Source organism: Lithobates pipiens, unplaced genomic scaffold (assembly GCF_037356315.1).
Source record: "Lithobates pipiens isolate NorthernLeopardFrog02 unplaced genomic scaffold, aLitPip1_a1.2 Scaffold_3, whole genome shotgun sequence".
Lineage (NCBI taxonomy): Eukaryota > Metazoa > Chordata > Amphibia > Anura > Ranidae > Lithobates > Lithobates pipiens.
The window spans coordinates 7839767-7857183 of NW_027507790.1; positions in this window are offsets into that span (position 1 = coordinate 7839767).

Here is a 17417-nt window from a genome sequence, read left to right on the forward strand (position 1 = left end):
CAGGCAGGCGGGTGGTGGGATCAGAGGCAGAAAGAAGAGATGGAATCTGCTGCTAACAAACAGAATACAGTAAACTACTTCACAGATCTCTTCCCTGTTGCACATTCCAGCACTCTAGGAGTTAACATAGTTGAATTTGTGAAGAGCTGAACTCTCCCACGTGGTCAGTATAAGTTGTAAGCACACTTATATGTACTCTGCTTACTCCTGTTAAACTAACTGTGCCATCTCAAATCCAATCTTATGTACATTAAGTGCCCCACTATACATGCCTTTTAAAAAATATGTAGCTATTTAAATACTGCATATTTCAGACTGTTCCTCGGCTCACATGTAACTCAGACCCAGCTGGCCACGTTCTGCTCTCCTCTCTGCAGACATCAGTGGAGGTTTCTCTGCCCCGCCCACTGATGCTGTTAGATGCAGGGAGGAGAGCTGTGCATCGGGCACTCACATGAGCGCCGAGGAACGTTCTGAAATATGCTTTATATCGCTACATACTTTTTAAAAGGTATGTGCACTTGAACAGTGGTACACTTAATGTATTATAAGAGGGGATTTGTTAAGACATTTATTATTTAAACTTGTACAGTATGATGGGGGGCGCTTCTCCCAGGAGGGGGAGGGGCAAGTTGGCATGACGTCAACCGCCAATCAATTTTGCCGTTCGTAGCATCGATGCTGCATCGTGGACACCCAAATCCTGATGCATTGATGCTACAAGGTAGGCATGGATCTAATACCCGTTACCTGATTGGCTGAAGGCACAGGCGCTCCAATTGGACACCCAACGGAATGGAAGAAGAGGAGGACAGAGAACCATGGAGGACACAGGAGCTGTCGCACAGGCATATGACGGGCACAGGCTGCATATGATGTGCACAGGCTGCATATGATGGGCACAGAGGCTGTATGGTAGGCAAAGGCTTTGCATGTGATGGGCACAGTGGCTGCAATTGATGGCACAGTGAGGCTGCAATTTATGTTTTTTTTCAATATTTTTCAGTTTGTTTGCGCCCCCAAGAAGTTTGAGCACCAGCCGCCACTGGTGAAACACTTTTTCAAAATCCAAGTGTAGCTATGGTGTTGCAGCTAGTAGCAAACAATGCGCCAAATCACCCCACTGCCAGACTTCATACATCACTTCCAGAGACAGTGGACAGTCTTTTGCGTACTTTATTTTTGTTGTTTTATTGGGGTGTACAACTTGGATAGGGATCGGAATATGGGGTGCCCATAGGATAAGTCACTGCCATCATATTTTTAGGATTAGAGTACACTCTGATAAAGTTAGAGCCAGAAGATTGCATGTGCATATTAAATTGGGTACAAATCTCCTTGCAGACTGTTGCTCCTCCTCTGCTCAACCTCAGCAGACTATTACATCTAATGCCCCGTAAACTTGGATGGTTTTTCCGACGGAATTCCGCTCAAGAATAGAAAAAATAAATTGCTGGATAGCCGCACTCCAGATATTCACCTTTATTGAAAAGTAAAATCAAGGCATCAAAGGTAAGTACAGACTAACTGCACTTCTGCTGACATGTTTCACACCAGGCACGGTGCTTAGACTAAGCGCAAAATTACATTTCTAAAGAAAAAAAGTAATTTAAAACTACTCACGGCTATAATGAATTGTCGGTCCCAGCAATATACATAAAAGTCATTGAAAAAAACGGCATGGGATTCCCCCACAGGGAAACCCCGAACCCAAATTTTTAAAAAAAATGCGTGGGGTTCCCCCAAATTCCATACCAGGCCCTTCAGGTCTGGTATGGATATTAAGGGGAACCCCGTGCCACAATTTTAAAAATAAATGGCGTGAGGTCCCCCCAAAAATCCACACTAGACCCTTATCTAAGCACATAACCTGGCAGACTGCAGGAAAAGATGGGGGACGAGAAAGCACCCCTCCCCCTCCTGAACCCTACCAGGCCACATGCCCTCAACATTGGGAGGGTGCTTTGGGGTAGCCCCCAAAGCACCTTGTTCCTATGTTGATGGGAAGAAGGGCCTCATCCCCACAACCCTTGCCTGGTGGTTGTGGGGGTCTGCAGGCGTGGGGCTTATTGAAATCTGGAAGCCCCCTTTAACAAGGGGACCCCCAGATCCCACCCCCACCTTGTGAATTGGTAATGAGGTACAAATGTACCCCTACCAATTCACAAAAAAAGTGTACATTTTTTTTTAAAAGACAATAGCCAGTTTTTGACAATTCCTTTATAAATGTCTTCTTCTTTGCCCTCTTCTTCTTCCATATTCTTCTGTTCTTCCTTCAGTTTTCTTCTTCTTCCTCCATCTTGTTCTTCTTGGTTTCTTTCTCTATCTTCCTCTGCTTCTTCCTCCAGTCTTCTCGTCCGGCATCTTCCTCCGGCTTCTTCTTCCCCGCTTCGTCCTTCGGATGATCCGCCTCAATGGGAGTCTCCCGCCGTGTGCCGCTTCTGTTCAGATGACAGCTCTTATATAATGGAGGGCGGGCCACCCGGTGACCCCGTCCCCTCTGACGCCCGGAGACTTCCCTATGGCTTTTCCCTGGTGTCAGAGGGGGTCGGGTCACCTGTTTATGTAACAAAGGGGGGCCGGTCCCCCATTTACTTAAACGTGTGACCCCCGCCCCCTCACACCAGGGGAGCCATAGGGAAGACCCCATTCGTCAGAGGGGGAGGGGTCAACGGGTGGCCCCGCTCTCTGTTAATTAAGAGATGTCACCTGAACAGAATGTCGCATAGCGGGAGACCAGAGGAAGATAGAGGAAGAAGCGGGGGAAGAACAAGATGGAGGAAGAAGCAGCAAACCGAAGGAAGAACAGAAGAAGATGGAAGAAGAAGACAATAAAGGAATTGTCAAAAACTGGCTATTGTCATTTTTAACCTTTTTGACACTTTTTGTGAAATGGTAGGGGTACCAATTCACACGGAGGGGCCGGGATCTGGGGGCTCCCTTGTTAAAGGCAGCTTCCAGATTCTGATAAGCCCCCACCCTGTTCTGTGAGGCCCCCGGAGGTACAAGGCAATCTTAGAAGAAAACCTGTTAGTCTGCAAAAGACTTGAGACTGGGGCTGAGGTTTACCTTCCAGCAGGACAACAATCCTAAAACATACAGCCAGAGCTACAATGGAATGGTTTAGATCAAAGCATATTTATGTGTTAGCCCTGGTACACACGGTCGGACATTCCGATGGACATTGTCCATCGGAATGTCCGACTGTGTGTACAAGGGTCATCGGACTGTTTCCATCAGAGTATCCGACGGACCAAGTTTTCCAGCTGGGCTATAACATTTTCCGACAACATGATCCGATCGGACTTTGTCCGATCATGTGTAGAGAATTCCGATCGGACAAAGTGCCACGCATGCTCAGATCAAATTCCTAAACCAAAGCTATTGGCTACTAGCCTGAACGTAGTCCCGTCCTAAGGAAATAACGTCATCACGTTAAGTCCGATCGGATTTTCTGACAACTTTGTCCAACTGTGTGTATGCAACAGTTTCGGACAAAATCCGATGGATTTGGTTGTCGGAATGTCTGACCGTGTGTACAAGGGCTTAGAATGGCTCAATCAAAGTCCAGACCTATATCCAACAGAGAATCTGTGGCAAGACTTGAAAATTGCTGTTCACAGATGCTTTCCATCCAGTCTGACAGAGCTTGAGCTATTTTGCAAAGAATGGGCATAACTGTCACTCTATAGATGTTCAAAGCTGGTAGAGACATACCCAAAAAGACTTGCAGCTATAATTGCAGCAAAAGGTGGATCTATAATTTTTTTTACTCAGCAGGACTGAATACAAATGCGCACCACACTTTTCAGATATTTATTTGTAATTTTGAAAAAACATTTATAATTTTCCTTCCACTTCACAATTGTGTGCCACTTTGTGTTGGTCTATCACATAAAAGCCCAATAAAATATATTTATGTTTTTGGTTGTAACATGACAAAAATTTGGAAAATTTCAAGGGGTATAAATACTTTTTCAAGACACTATAGTATCAATTAACACAGAAACAAGGGAGGGTGCTGCAAAAATATGTTTTCTTCCACAGTTAGGAGGCTAGGGCTGCCACTGCCCTAGTTGAATTTGTTGTAACTTAATAAGAAAGGGGAGCCTTCTGAGCCTGGTGAATAGTCCAAACTATCCATGATGCAATAGTTCTACAAATAGCCACTTGTCCCTTTATTTGGCCTGAAGGCAAAATGAAGGAGCACTGAGCAGGCCGCAGATCACTGCGATGTGACGGCTCCCGTGCGCATGCGTGGGAGTGACGTCATCGCGGCTCCGGCGAATCACAGCGCCGAAGCAGCGAGACCCGAAAGTCACTCTGGGATACGTTCTCAGGTAAGTTATTCATAATGAGCTAGTATGCTATGCATACTAGCTCATTATGTCTTTGCCTTGCAGGTTGCATTTTTTTTTAAATAGCCTTTACTTCCTCTTTAAGGTCCCAAACTGTATCCAGAGGTGCAAAAGCTGAGGTTAGAGCTTGGGGATCGAGAGGAAGATCTCATTTTGAGAATATAGACTTCTTTGGAACACAGATTTTTTTAGAAGAGTCTTAAGAAACTGGTTAATGATCAACTTCAAAGTCCAGTGTGTTCCAGTTAGATATGACAGTGCAGAAACTTGGACTTTGATGGTATTGTAGGAGAGACTGAGGTAAAACCCAGTCTGGAGAAAATCTAGTGGTCAAAAACAAAGATGGAAAAGAAGGAAGGTACTGTTTGTGCAACCAAAATATGAGTGTATGTGGATAGCTTACTGATACAAGTGATTCACACCCAAAGATATAAAATAAAACAAGTTCAGGACTATCCAAAAATCACTCAATCAATAAAGTGTATATAGCAAAGATTATTACTATATAACTTCTGAATACAAACTTGCAATTATAAGGAGAACATCACAGAAAATTGTGCCATACAACAATCAAAACAAAAAATATAATGTGAAATACTATACACTATATTGGCTGAGTATAGTGCTAGTGTTTGTCTACTGGATGCTTTATAAGGTTTTCTCAAATCATCTTCCAGGATGGTAAACCTGAGAGATGTTTGGCTCTGCGCTGACAGGAAACACAATCAGACAAGCAGCTCCTCATCCCTCAATTTAGATTGTGTTTCCTGAGTAGGACAGTGCAACTTTGTTTTTCCTGACCTAACGGACGTTGGGCTGGATGGTCCCCCTTTTGGCGAGGTAGAGAAGCTGGGTGAGTGGTATTTCTTTGCATTATCCTTATTGGGGTACCCCTCCTTTGATCTATGGGGAGCCTGGGGACAGATGAATCTTGCAGCCCAGGCCTGTTATCGGTACAGCTGTGGTGGTACTCTGACACTGTGTGTTAGTGGCTGGACTACAGAGGGCAGTGATCAGGAACACATTGTGCATCACTTCTGGTCTTGTAGAAGTAAGGCTTGGAACGTGCCACACTTCTGCTCCTGCAAGACCAGATGTTATGTCAGATGTGGTTGGATGGTGATTGTCTGATTGCCCAGCCTCCTCTGAAACTCTTCTGCTGGCAGTGAATACTACAGAGAAAATTCCCGAGGCACCTTAGGAGCTCTCTGTACAACACAGAGCGTACAGGGGGTTAGTTAAGCCTCAGACCAAGGTGCTTCCATTTCTTCAGACCCTCAAGGATTTAAATCTGAGGGAAAGAAGGGCCAGAAAATAGAGTGGTTAAGTTGAAGGATTAGAAAAAGAGATTCCCTCAGGAAGGAACTATGGCACATATTTGGTGGTCATTTTCTAAGGTATGCAGTCCATGAGTCAGAGTTTATACCCTTTTTCGTAACATAATTTATACTAGTTTTTAAAGGGACCCTTACAAAACAAATCTTTATAAACCAACTGCAGAACTGCTTCGTTTTGAGCGCCAATTGGCTTTGCATCTTTTTACTGCAACTAAGTTGACTATTGCGAGGGTGTGAAAAACCCCCTGTGCTTATTTTTGAAGCAGTTAAGAACCCTATGAATGATATGGTAAATGAGAAACTGACGGCTTTTGCTTTAGGCACTCATGATACATTTTTCAGGGTGTGGCAACTGTGGATAACATATAACCAACCTTCTAGATTCGATAACAAGCTTCTCTCAAATTGAGTGATAACCCGTAGCACACCCTATAGAACTTCTCTTCTTCTCTTGGCTCCTTTCCTCTTCTTTTTCCTTATATTTCCCAGCTTTCGGCCTAGTTCTTCCTTTTTCATACATAAATGCCTTTATCACCCATCAGGCGTGGCTTTGGTGAGGATAGTTATAGTGATCGCATTCTCTTACTGGTAGATCGTATATTTATCTATATAGACATCCACTGTTTACAAGTTTAAATGTTTTGTGTTCTTCAATATCATGCTTAGGTGTGTTTGTTTTAGTCCATCGCGCACTACAGTATAGAACTTCAAGCTTTCTCTACTAAGAATTTATGGATTTTAGTTATTACGTTATACTGAATTTGGAAACTATGTAACAGTCTTGATGTATCCCTTTGTCGGGATTTTCACTCACGCTATGTAATAATGTAACCATCTCATTGTTGGACTAATTTGTCAAATTTAATTTTAATAAAACTCTTTTGTAAGAAGAAAAAAAGATTCCCCTTTAAGGAAGAGAAAGAGGATTTTTTTTAATAGATACCAAAAGTGGATGCAGCCTTGTCCCATGTATCCAAAAGCTCTGATCTTTCATTTGAGGATTTTGGCAATATAAAGGATTAAATGGATTGAAAGATAGAGATTATTTTGCATAAGGCTTGGGATGCAAAGGCCTGTGTTATGGCTCTTGCCTTGGTCCCCAGTGTAGCAAGAACTGTGGATTTCTACCTTGAAAGGGTAGTGGGAGATTTGTCCTAAGGTGGCAAGATAGAGCAGGTGTTGAAGACTCTGTTGGTAATGGACAAAGTGGTGGCCTATTTGGCAGATGTGGCATAGCTTTGGTCAACTTGGCCAGGAGGTCGGTATGGGTTAAGTCATGGGAGGGGGACCTTACATCCAAGGCCAGTTTATGTGGTCTTCCCTTTGTAACTTCTTTTTTGGTCCAGGACTGTATACCGTTTGGTCCAGGTCCTCGGAAAAGGGGAAGAAGTTCCAGGTGAAGAGTAAGCAGGAAACATAATATGTTTTTTCGTGGCCCCTTTAGTCAAAATCAGCAGAGGAGTAAGCAAGAATTGACGATAAAGTTGGTCAGCCACAATGGCAAGTCTAAGAGAGGGTTACGCTTTACCTCCCAGGGAGCCGGTAGCAAGGATTCCAATTGACGCCAGCGTCAAAGTGGGGGGGAGACTGTAGTTTTTCCTTCTCCAGTGGGAGAAGATTTCTGACAGTTCCTATATCAGGGATAGGCATCAGGGATAGGCAACCAGTAGCCCTCCAGCTGTTGTGGAACTACATTTCCCATGAGGCATTGCAAGGCTGGCAGGTACAATTAATCCCATAGGCACGAGGAGTAATGCTGGAGGACCCCAGGTTGCCTACCCCTGCCCTATATCCTCCAGCTGTCATAGGACGGTTATCATTTGGAATTCCTAGCCTTTCCCCCTCAAACCTTCTTTCTTACTCATCTGCTGAAGGAACCCAAAAAAGTAATGGCTCTTCAACAAGGAATCCAAGAATTGTCAGCACAGGAGTTCGTCATCGCCATTCTAGCAGATCAGCATTTTCAGAGCTTCTATTCCCACGTCTTTGTAGTGCACAAACTGTTGCACAAATACAGACTCATCAAAAATCTGAAAAAACTGAACAGGTTCTTGAAGTACATGAGATTCTGAATGGAGAACATCTACAGTGCTCAAAAACCTGCTGAAAGATGTTTTCATGGTCACCCTAGAGTTGAGGGGCACCTGCCTCCTATTTGTCAAGAACACCAGACATATCTGCGCTTCGCAGTACTGATGGAGCAAGGAATATGTACGTTGTAGAGTCCCAAAAATAGAGTTGTTCTCCAACAGAAGTAACAGGCAGGTAATGCGATTCTTCAGACTGGCACAGGAGGCAGAGTCTGGAGGCTTTGACGCCCTGGCCCAGGGTTAGGCTTATACGTTCCCCTACTGGCCTTAATTCCATGAGGTTTGCAAAAACTGAGTCAGGGTAATCCTGATCGCTCCACGCTGGCCAAAGAGAACATGGCTTGCAGTGCTGAAAAAGTTGTCTGTATCTTCACCGCAGCAGCTACCAGACAGACAAGATCTGTTGCTTCAGGGGAAGACTAGGCACTCCAAGCTGGATTTATTTTTAGTTGATAGCTTGGCTTTTGAGTGGCAGATCCTAAAAGGAAGAGGATACCCAGATAGGGTAATAAAACTCTTCTGCTGAGCAGGAATGTGATCACAGGAAACATTTATTCAAAAATTTGGAAGGCATTTGCAGGCGGTGTAGGAAGAGAGTTGTCCTCCTTTCAATTCCCACAGTTCTTGATTTCCTCTAGGATGAAGTAGAAAAAAGTATGTTGCAACTACAGCCAGGAGGATAAGCGACTTACAAGTCCTATCCATCAAGGAACCTTTCCTAACTGACCTACAGGATAGGGTCATATTGAAACCAGATCCCCGCCACTTACTTAACTTATGTTTACTGTAAGGGTAAGGCCAAGCAACTCTCAGACTTGCGAAATCTCCAATCTCCAATGAACCAGTGACATTTAGACAGTAATCGGTGCATTTTTATAGCACTGATGGCTGTATAATTGTCAATGATTTTAAAAAAAGTGTCAAAGGTGTCCGATGTGTCTGCCATAATGTCACAGTCCCAATAAAAATCGCATATCACCGCCATTACTAGTAAAAAAAGAATAATAATAAAAATGCCATAAATCTATCCCATATTTTATAGCCGCTATAACTTTTGCGCAAACCAACCAATATATGCTTATTGCAATTTTTGTTTACCAAAAATATGTAGAAGAATACATATCGGCCTAAACTGAGGGGGGAAAAAAATTATTATAAAAAATGTGGGATATTTATTATAGCAAAAATGAAAAGATATTGTATATTTTTCAAAATTGTCGCACTTCTTTTGTTTATAGCTCAAATACCACCAAAAGAAAGTTTTATTTGTGGGAAAAAAGGATGTCAATTTTGTTTGGGCACAGCTTCGCACAACCGCGCAATTTTCAGTTAAAGCAACTCAGTGCAGAATCGCAAAAAATGGCCTGGTCATTGAGCAGCCAAATCTTCCAGCCTAATCAGAAGCGGTTTTTCCACATCTGTGGCATATTAAAAGATAATATTTCATGCATTTGTATAACACAGGATCTCAGTTACAAAAAAAAAATCTTGTATCAACTTACATTATAATGCATTGTAAATCAAATCAAATCCAGCTGGCGATCCTTTAGCAGGGGTAGGCAACCTGGGGCCCCCCAGCTGTTGCAGAACTACAAGTCCCATCATGCCTCTGGGAGTAATTGTACCTGCCATCACTCATGGGAAATGTAGTTCCACAACAGCTGGTGGGCCCCAGGTTGCCTGCCCCACTTTAAAGAATCCAGAAAGGGACCCATCATGCAAGTGAGGACCAAGGCAGCAAATACAAATGCATCAAAGCCACATATAGGGACACAGTCAGGGGGAACCAATCCTAAAAATAGTACATCAATATGACAGTGCTTTCCTTTGGACCAGTGAGGTAATTAATGAATGTATATAGAGGGGTAATTTCTATTTATTACATATTCAGCTAAGGTTTACTACCCATGAGTCAATATCTTAGTTATTAAAAATACTTTAGCCAGGATTTGAGGAAAACCACCATTTCCTTTTCCTCTTCTTGCATCCCCATAGTACTACCAATCATCTCATTCAAACAATCATCAATCAATGCTACTTATGCTACCAGGACTTTCATGAAAGTAAAGGGTGCTGTTGAGAGTCCAAAGGGAAGGCAAGTAAACTGGAGATGCTGAACCTGGATACAAAAGCTCAGGAGCTTGATGGTGCCAGAATATGTAGATAGGTTTAACTAGGTCTATGGATTACAGCCAATCTCCCCTTTACACTAACCTTATAACGGTCTCTATCGACTCAATTCTGAATGACTTCACATGAAGGAAGCTTTTAAAATCTTTTGATTTAAAACTGCCAGTTTAGAACAAGAAAAAGGGTGGAATAAAAAGCCTCTCCTCTGCTTAAAGCCTCGTACACATGATCGGATTGTTCACCAACAAAACCGTGGATTTTTGTCTGAAGGGTTTTGCCCCAAACTTGTCTTGCATACACACGTCCACACAATTGTTGGCCACCAATTACGAACGTAGTGACGTACTAGTTTGTTTTTGAGCTCTTTAGTGCCACCCTTTGGGCTCCTTCTGCTAATTTCATGTTAGTAGAAGTTTGGTGAATGTTGATTATCACTTTTTATTTTGTTTCTGAACGGCTGTTCGTCAACCAAACATTTTGCGGAATTGGAGGAGACAACGTGTTATTTATTATTGGCCTTGGAGTTATTGCTTTGACATTATCTTTTTGATTGAATAATGATTCGATTTGGTATATTTTCTAGATTTTTGGATGCATAGAATGCACTTTTTGGTTAAGTTCTCTTGGCAGATAGCATGTCTAATTTTATTTGTTTTCTTTTTTTAATGCACAATAAAACAAATTGTGTAGAAAAATACTTGTGTTTTACTTCAAATGACAGGTTGGGAGTAGGCAGGTACATAAAAAAATACAATGTAAAATTAACAAGGGACACCAACATAGTTGTATCTTTGCTCTTAAAAACTACAGTAATGTGCGCTGTATTTTGAGTTTTCATAATTTGCCACGTCACCAATGTTAATTCTCCATTACGAGCACTAGTTTACAAGACCGACCGCTTCTGGCTTGTCCTTGCTTCTGAGCATGCGTGTTTGTACTTTGGATTTTTGTCTAACAGACTTGTGTAGACAAGCTTGGAAAATCCGACAACAGACATTTGTTTGCGGAAAGTTTTAAAACATGCTACCCCACAAAAAATGGGAAAATCCAAAACTGTCTGATGGAGCATACACACGGTCGGATTTACCATCAACAGCCTGTCATCGAACATTCGGATCGTGTGTACGTGGATTTAGAGACCAGAAATGTTGCTGTATTAACCTTTAGAGATTTCACATGAAATAGAGCCTGCCTTTTCTTCCACTGAAGTGATTTCTTGAAGTATGCACTCTTCATCACTAAATAAGCCCACTGGTAACACACAATCTGGCCAGACCCTGCTGAAAAACCTTAGCTGTGTACCTATTGGAGCAGACTGGTTAAGCAGTGCCTCGAGAAATTACACAAGGTATATTTTCTGCCAAGTTACTCTCGATTGCCCTTTCTAATTGGGACCCAAAACGCTTTTTCCCCATCAAAATGCATGGAGCACAAGTGCTGTTTGGAGCCACCATCTGTCATCCACAATCTCAGCCATAGGGCTCTTCTTGCTGCGATGGACAGCAGCATGTACCTTGGAGCAAATCTAATCTAATTAATAGAGACTTTTATAATAAAATCTGCAGTTAACTTTATTTCCTCTATGGTAGAAATGACTCTTGACCTTTCAACCTGTGTTTCAAGGCTTTCTCTATGTTCTCGTCCATATTTTAAGAACTTAGCCACTGCAGTAAGGGTAATAGGGGGCCTACAAGCTGCCCCTTCCAATGTGTAAATCTCTTTAAGATTTGTATCTTAAAAGTAGTAAGTCTCACAAGACAAAACAGGGAAACGTCCACGCGGATCCAGAGTCTAGTCTTGGGAGGGGCACTGCCAGAAAATATTTTTTTTTGCAGGCAATTTATCGGGGGAAATGGCTGGTGTTGGTGCTTCAATCATCCTGGCACCATGGTTGTTATGGTGTCAGGATGACTGAAGCACATTATTTCTATTATTATTTCTACTATTAGCGCTGCAGCCTGCAAGTGACTGTGACCGGGCGGTGTGACAATCATGTCAGTGTGATCATTTTTTTTTGGGGGGGGGGGGCAATTGCCTTGGGTACAAGTTGGAGAATCTATTCTGACATGAGAATCTCTTTTCAGGCCCACTGCATTCAGCCTCTATAATCTCTTGCACTCCAAGGCAAAATGGAACAAAGGAGGGTCCTGCTTTAAACCTGGATACTGTTAACCTTTTAAAAAATAAAAACCTGGATATTGTTTGCATTGGCTTCAGAACCTCCTCTCCCCTATTATCAGCTTCCTTGATGGCCAAAATAAAGGGAGAGACTAATGAAAAGACAAAGGTATTCAAACTTTCTTCCAGTTCACCTTCCCCAATCTCATCTGAATCCCGTTAAAGAACTTGCAAGATCCTTTCCAGTGGATAGCTGTCTTGAAGTTGAAACCGCAGTAGGAGAGGATGTGGAAGCCACGGCAGAGCACCTTTACCTCTGCTGCTTTTTATTTCATTTTTCATAAGATCTTCAAGAGCTTGCCAGGGAGAGTGATACTTTGATTTACTCTTCTGTTTAGAAGTTGAAGGTTCATGAGAATCCTTTTCTCTTGATTCTCTGGATCTTTAAGACCCTTTCGAGCGTAGAGAACCAGATGCGTGGAGCCTGCCGACACTTTCACCTTGACTTCTGGCCAGTGATTTGGTTCCTCCCAGAGGCATTGGTAAAATAACAAAGAAAATCCATGATAACCTCTAATCTCAAAATAAAACAGAGCCAAAATAGAAGCTGCAAAAAGGATCTGATATTAGCTTTGCTGCGCTCTTGTCAGTTTGTATTCAGCTAACACTGTGAACTACAAAACCTGTACCGGAACCCCCCCCCCCTTAGATACAGTGCAGTGAATGAGCTTGGTTACCCAGGGAGAAAAAGTGTACATTCAATAACTGTGAATATACAAAAACTGTGGTTTGATTGATCAATTAAATGGAACTCCCTAGGCCAGTGATGGCGAACCTTGGCACCCCAGATGTTTTGGAACTACATTTCCCATGATGCTCAGCTTGCGCTGCAGAGTGCATGAGCATCATGGGAAATGTAGTTCCAAAACATCTGGAGTGCCAAGGTTCGCCATCACTGCCCTAGGCTGTCCATATCAAAGTACTAATTGAAAACCAGTCCTCAGATGCAGACATTCTTTACCAGGCAGTGTACTGATATTCAATACAGCTGGCATGCTTTTCCCCACTACAGATGTGGCTACAGCTCCCACATGGTATAATGGCTTGCCTGTATTGCCATTTGGTGCAGGTTGAAGAGCAGACTAATAGACTCTAGGAGAGCCACAGGTGCATTGGCTATGATGCTTACATAGATACCAGATGATTGCCTAGACAGGAAAGTGAAGTGCTGATATCTGAGATCTGTTTTTATGTAGTACTTTGAGTTGATGAGGAGGGCTAAGAGAGAATTTTTTTTTTAAATCAAATAACTCTTACCCTTTAATTATTGTGGATGTTCTTATGCCTGTCCTTTGAACTTGTATATTACAGCTATTTGATCATTTGGCTAGCACATCTAGTAGGCTTGAGCGAGCGCAAATTGCTATTTAATCACTTGTCTGTGCACCTGAATAAAATAATGGATTGTGTAAAGAACAGAACGTATGTTCCCATTTTCTAGCTTGTTAATACTGCTGAGATTTTGATTTTTAAATCTGCACCAGTACCTATATTTCTCTTGTATGTGATCTTCCTGCTGCTGTGCTATTGTCTGCGAACAAGGGCTTCACTTTGCAGGCCTTTCAATTAGGAAAGGCCAGCTAATACTTTGCCTACTGGTGCTGCTATGAAGGTTTTCAACAGCTGCATATTACTGAAAACTGAATTATTGTTCAAGCTAGATTATACAGACAGCTAAATCAAGTGAAGTACATTTAATATTGTATGCGCATAACTATGTATGATGTGTTAATTGTGAACATGAGATTTAACCCCTTGTTGCTAATTTTTGTTTTTCTGCATTTATTTTAGTTGAGGCAATTACAGTATCAGGCCTTGGCTTGAATGATGTAATTCCCATGTACTGTATGAGCACAGGGGTTGATTTATCCTAGTACCAAGGCATACCAAGATTGTACACTGAGTTGCACATTTAACCACTTGCCGACTGCCGCACGACGATATACGTCGACAGAATGGCACGGGCAGGCATATGGGCGTATATATACGTCCCTGCCTTCCCGCGGGTGGGGGGCCTGATCGGGCCCCCCCGGTGCCTGCGGCGGTCGGTATTCGTTCGGGAGCGATCCGGGATGAGGGGGCGGCCATTCATTCATGGCCACCCCCTCGCGATCGCTCCCGACGAATAGAAATGCTCCGTGACATCACTTCCTCTCCTGTAATGTAAAAACAGGAGAGGAAGTGATGTAATCTCTCCTCCGTGTCGGTATTTTTCGTTCCGACACCGAGGAGAGAGGATCGGTGAGTTGCACCAACACGACACTACACAGTAGAACATGCCAGGCACACTCACACCCCCCCGATCACCCCCCCAATTACCCCTGCCCCCCAGTCACAGTGACACCAATGTCATTTTTTTTTTTTTTTGCATTGGTGTCATTTGTGACTGTAATAACTGTTAGGGCAGTTAGGGTTAGCCCCCTTTAGTTCTAATACACCCCCTAACCCCCCCAATAAAGGTTTAACCCCGTGATCACCCCCCGTCGCCAGTGTCACTAAGGCTGGGTTCACATTGCAGCGGTTTATGAGAACGAATGTGATTCGCACCGCACTGCAGTGCAAATCACATCCGATCTCTGTGCGATTCGAGTTCAGCCATACAGATAGTATGGCTGAATTTGCGTCGCACCCGCCGCAAATTCGCACGGGACCCTTTTTTGGTCCGCAGCAGAATCGGATCGCATGGGTGTTCACACCATGCGATCCGAGTTTGCAGATCGCACTGCGATATGCGAACTGATCTGGGGGTGTCATTAACATTTCACTGACACTCCCAGCAGTTCGCATAGGGCAGTGTGAACTGCCGCCGGGAGGCATGCGATGCCGGAACCCGCCGCGGATTCGTGGCGTTCCTGCATCGCTCCAGTGTGAACCCAGCCTAATAAGCGATCATTTTTCTGATCGCTGTATTAGTGTCACAGGTGACGCTAGTTAGGCAGGTAGGTATTTAGGTTCGCCGCAGCTTTTTATAGCGCCAGGGACCCCCATATACTACCGCATAAAGCCCCCTGATTGCCCCCTAGTTAACCCTTTCACCAGTGATCACCATATAACTGTTACAGGTGACGCTGGTTGGTTAGTTATTTTTTTATAGTTTCAGGGCACCCGCCATTTATTACCTAATAAAGGTTTAACCCCCTGATCACCCGGCGGGCGTCATTTGTGACTGTAATAACTGTTAGGGCAGTTAGGGTTAGCCCCCTTTAGTTCTAAGGTACCCCCCTAACCCCCCCAATAAAGGTTTAACCCCGTGATCACCCCCCGTCGCCAGTGTCACTAAGGCTGGGTTCACATTGCAGCGGTTTATGAGAACGGATGTGATTCGCACCGCACTGCAGTGCAAATCACATCCGATCTCTGTGCGATTCGAGTTCAGCCATACAGATAGTATGGCTGAATTCGCGCCGCACCCGCCGCAAATTCGCACGGGACCCTTTTTTTGGTCCGCAGCAGAATCGGATCGCATGGGTGTTCACACCATGCGATCCGAGTTTGCAGATCGCACTGCGATATGCGAACTGATCTGGGGGTGTCATTAACATTTCACTGACACTCCCAGCAGTTCGCATAGGGCAGTGTGAACTGCCACCGGGAGGCATGCGATGCGGGAACCCGCCGCGGATTCGTGGCGTTCCCGCATCGCTCCAGTGTGAACCCAGCCTAATAAGCGATCGTTTTTCTGATCGCTGTATTAGTGTCACAGGTGACGCTAGTTAGGCAGGTAGGTATTTAGGTTCGCCGCAGCTTTTTATAGTGCCAGGGACCCCCATATACTACCGCATAAAGCCCCCTGATTGCCCCCTAGTTAACCCTTTCACCAGTGATCACCATATAACTGTTACAGGTGACGCTGGTTGGTTAGTTATTTTTTTATAGTTTCAGGGCACCCGCCATTTATTACCTAGTCTCACTAGTGTACCCCTAAATTTAGGGGTGTCTACTTTCCAAAATGGGGTCATTTGGGGGGGGTTTGTGCCATCTTGGCATTTTATGGCCTTCAAAACTGTAACGCCCTTAGAAAGCCTGAAGGCGGTGCTTGGTTTTCGGGGCCCCGTACGCGGCTAGGCTCCCAAAAAGTCCCACATATGTGGTATCCCCGTACTCAGGAGAAGCAGCAGAATTTATTTTGGGGTGTCATTTCACATATGCCCATGGCATGCGTGAGCAATATATCATTTAGTGACAACTTTGTGAAAAAAAAAAAAAAAAAAAAGTTTGTAATTTTCCCGCAACTTGTGGCAAAATATAAAATATTCCATGGACTCAACATGCCTCTCAGCAAATAGCTTGGGGTGTCTACTTTCTAAAATGGGGTCATTTGTGGGGGTTTTGTGCCATCTTGGCATTTTATGGCCTTCAAAACTGTAATAGGTAGTGAGGAGTGAAGTCAAATATTTACGCCCTTAGAAAACCTGAAGGCGGTTCTTGGCTTTCGGGGCCCCGTACGCGGCTAGGCTCCCAAAAAATCCCACACATGTGGTATCCCCGTACTCAGGAGAAGCAGCAGAATTTATTTTGGGGTGTCATTTCACATATGCCCATGGCATGTGTGAGCAATATATCATTTAGTGACAACTTTGTGAAAAAAAAATTTAAAAAAATTAAAGTTTGTAATTTTCCCGCAACTTGTGGAAAAATATAAAATATTCCATGGACTCAACATGCCTCTCAGCAAATAGCTTGGGGTGTCTACTTTCTAAAATGGGGTCATTTGTGGGGGTTTTGTGCCATCTTGGCATTTTATGGCCTTCAAAACTGTAATAGGTAGTGAGAAGTGAAATCAAAAATTTACGCCCTTAGAAAGCCTGAAGGCGGGGCTTGGTTTTCGGGGCCCCGTACGCGGCTAGGCTCCCAAAAAGTCCCACATATGTGGTATCCCCGTACTCAGGAGAAGCAGCAGAATTTTCTTTGGGGTGTCATTTCACATATGCCCATAGCATGTGTGAGCAATATATCATTTAGTGACAACTTTGTGTAAAAAAAAAAAAAAATTTTTTTTTTTGTCATTATTCAATCGCTTGAGGCAAAAAAATAAAATATTCAATGGGCTCAACATGCCACTTATCAATTTCCTTAGGGGGTCTACTTTCCAAAATGGGGTCATTTGGGGGGGTTTTGTACTGCCCTGCCATTTTAGCACCTCAAGAAATGAGATAGGCAGTCGTAAACTAAAAGCTGCGTAAATTCCAGAAAACGTACCTTAGTTTGTAGATGTGACAACTTTTGCGCAAACCAATAAATATACAGTTATTGACTTTTTTTTTACCAAAGACATGTGGCTGAATACATTTTGGCCTAAATGTATGACTAAAATTGAGTTTATT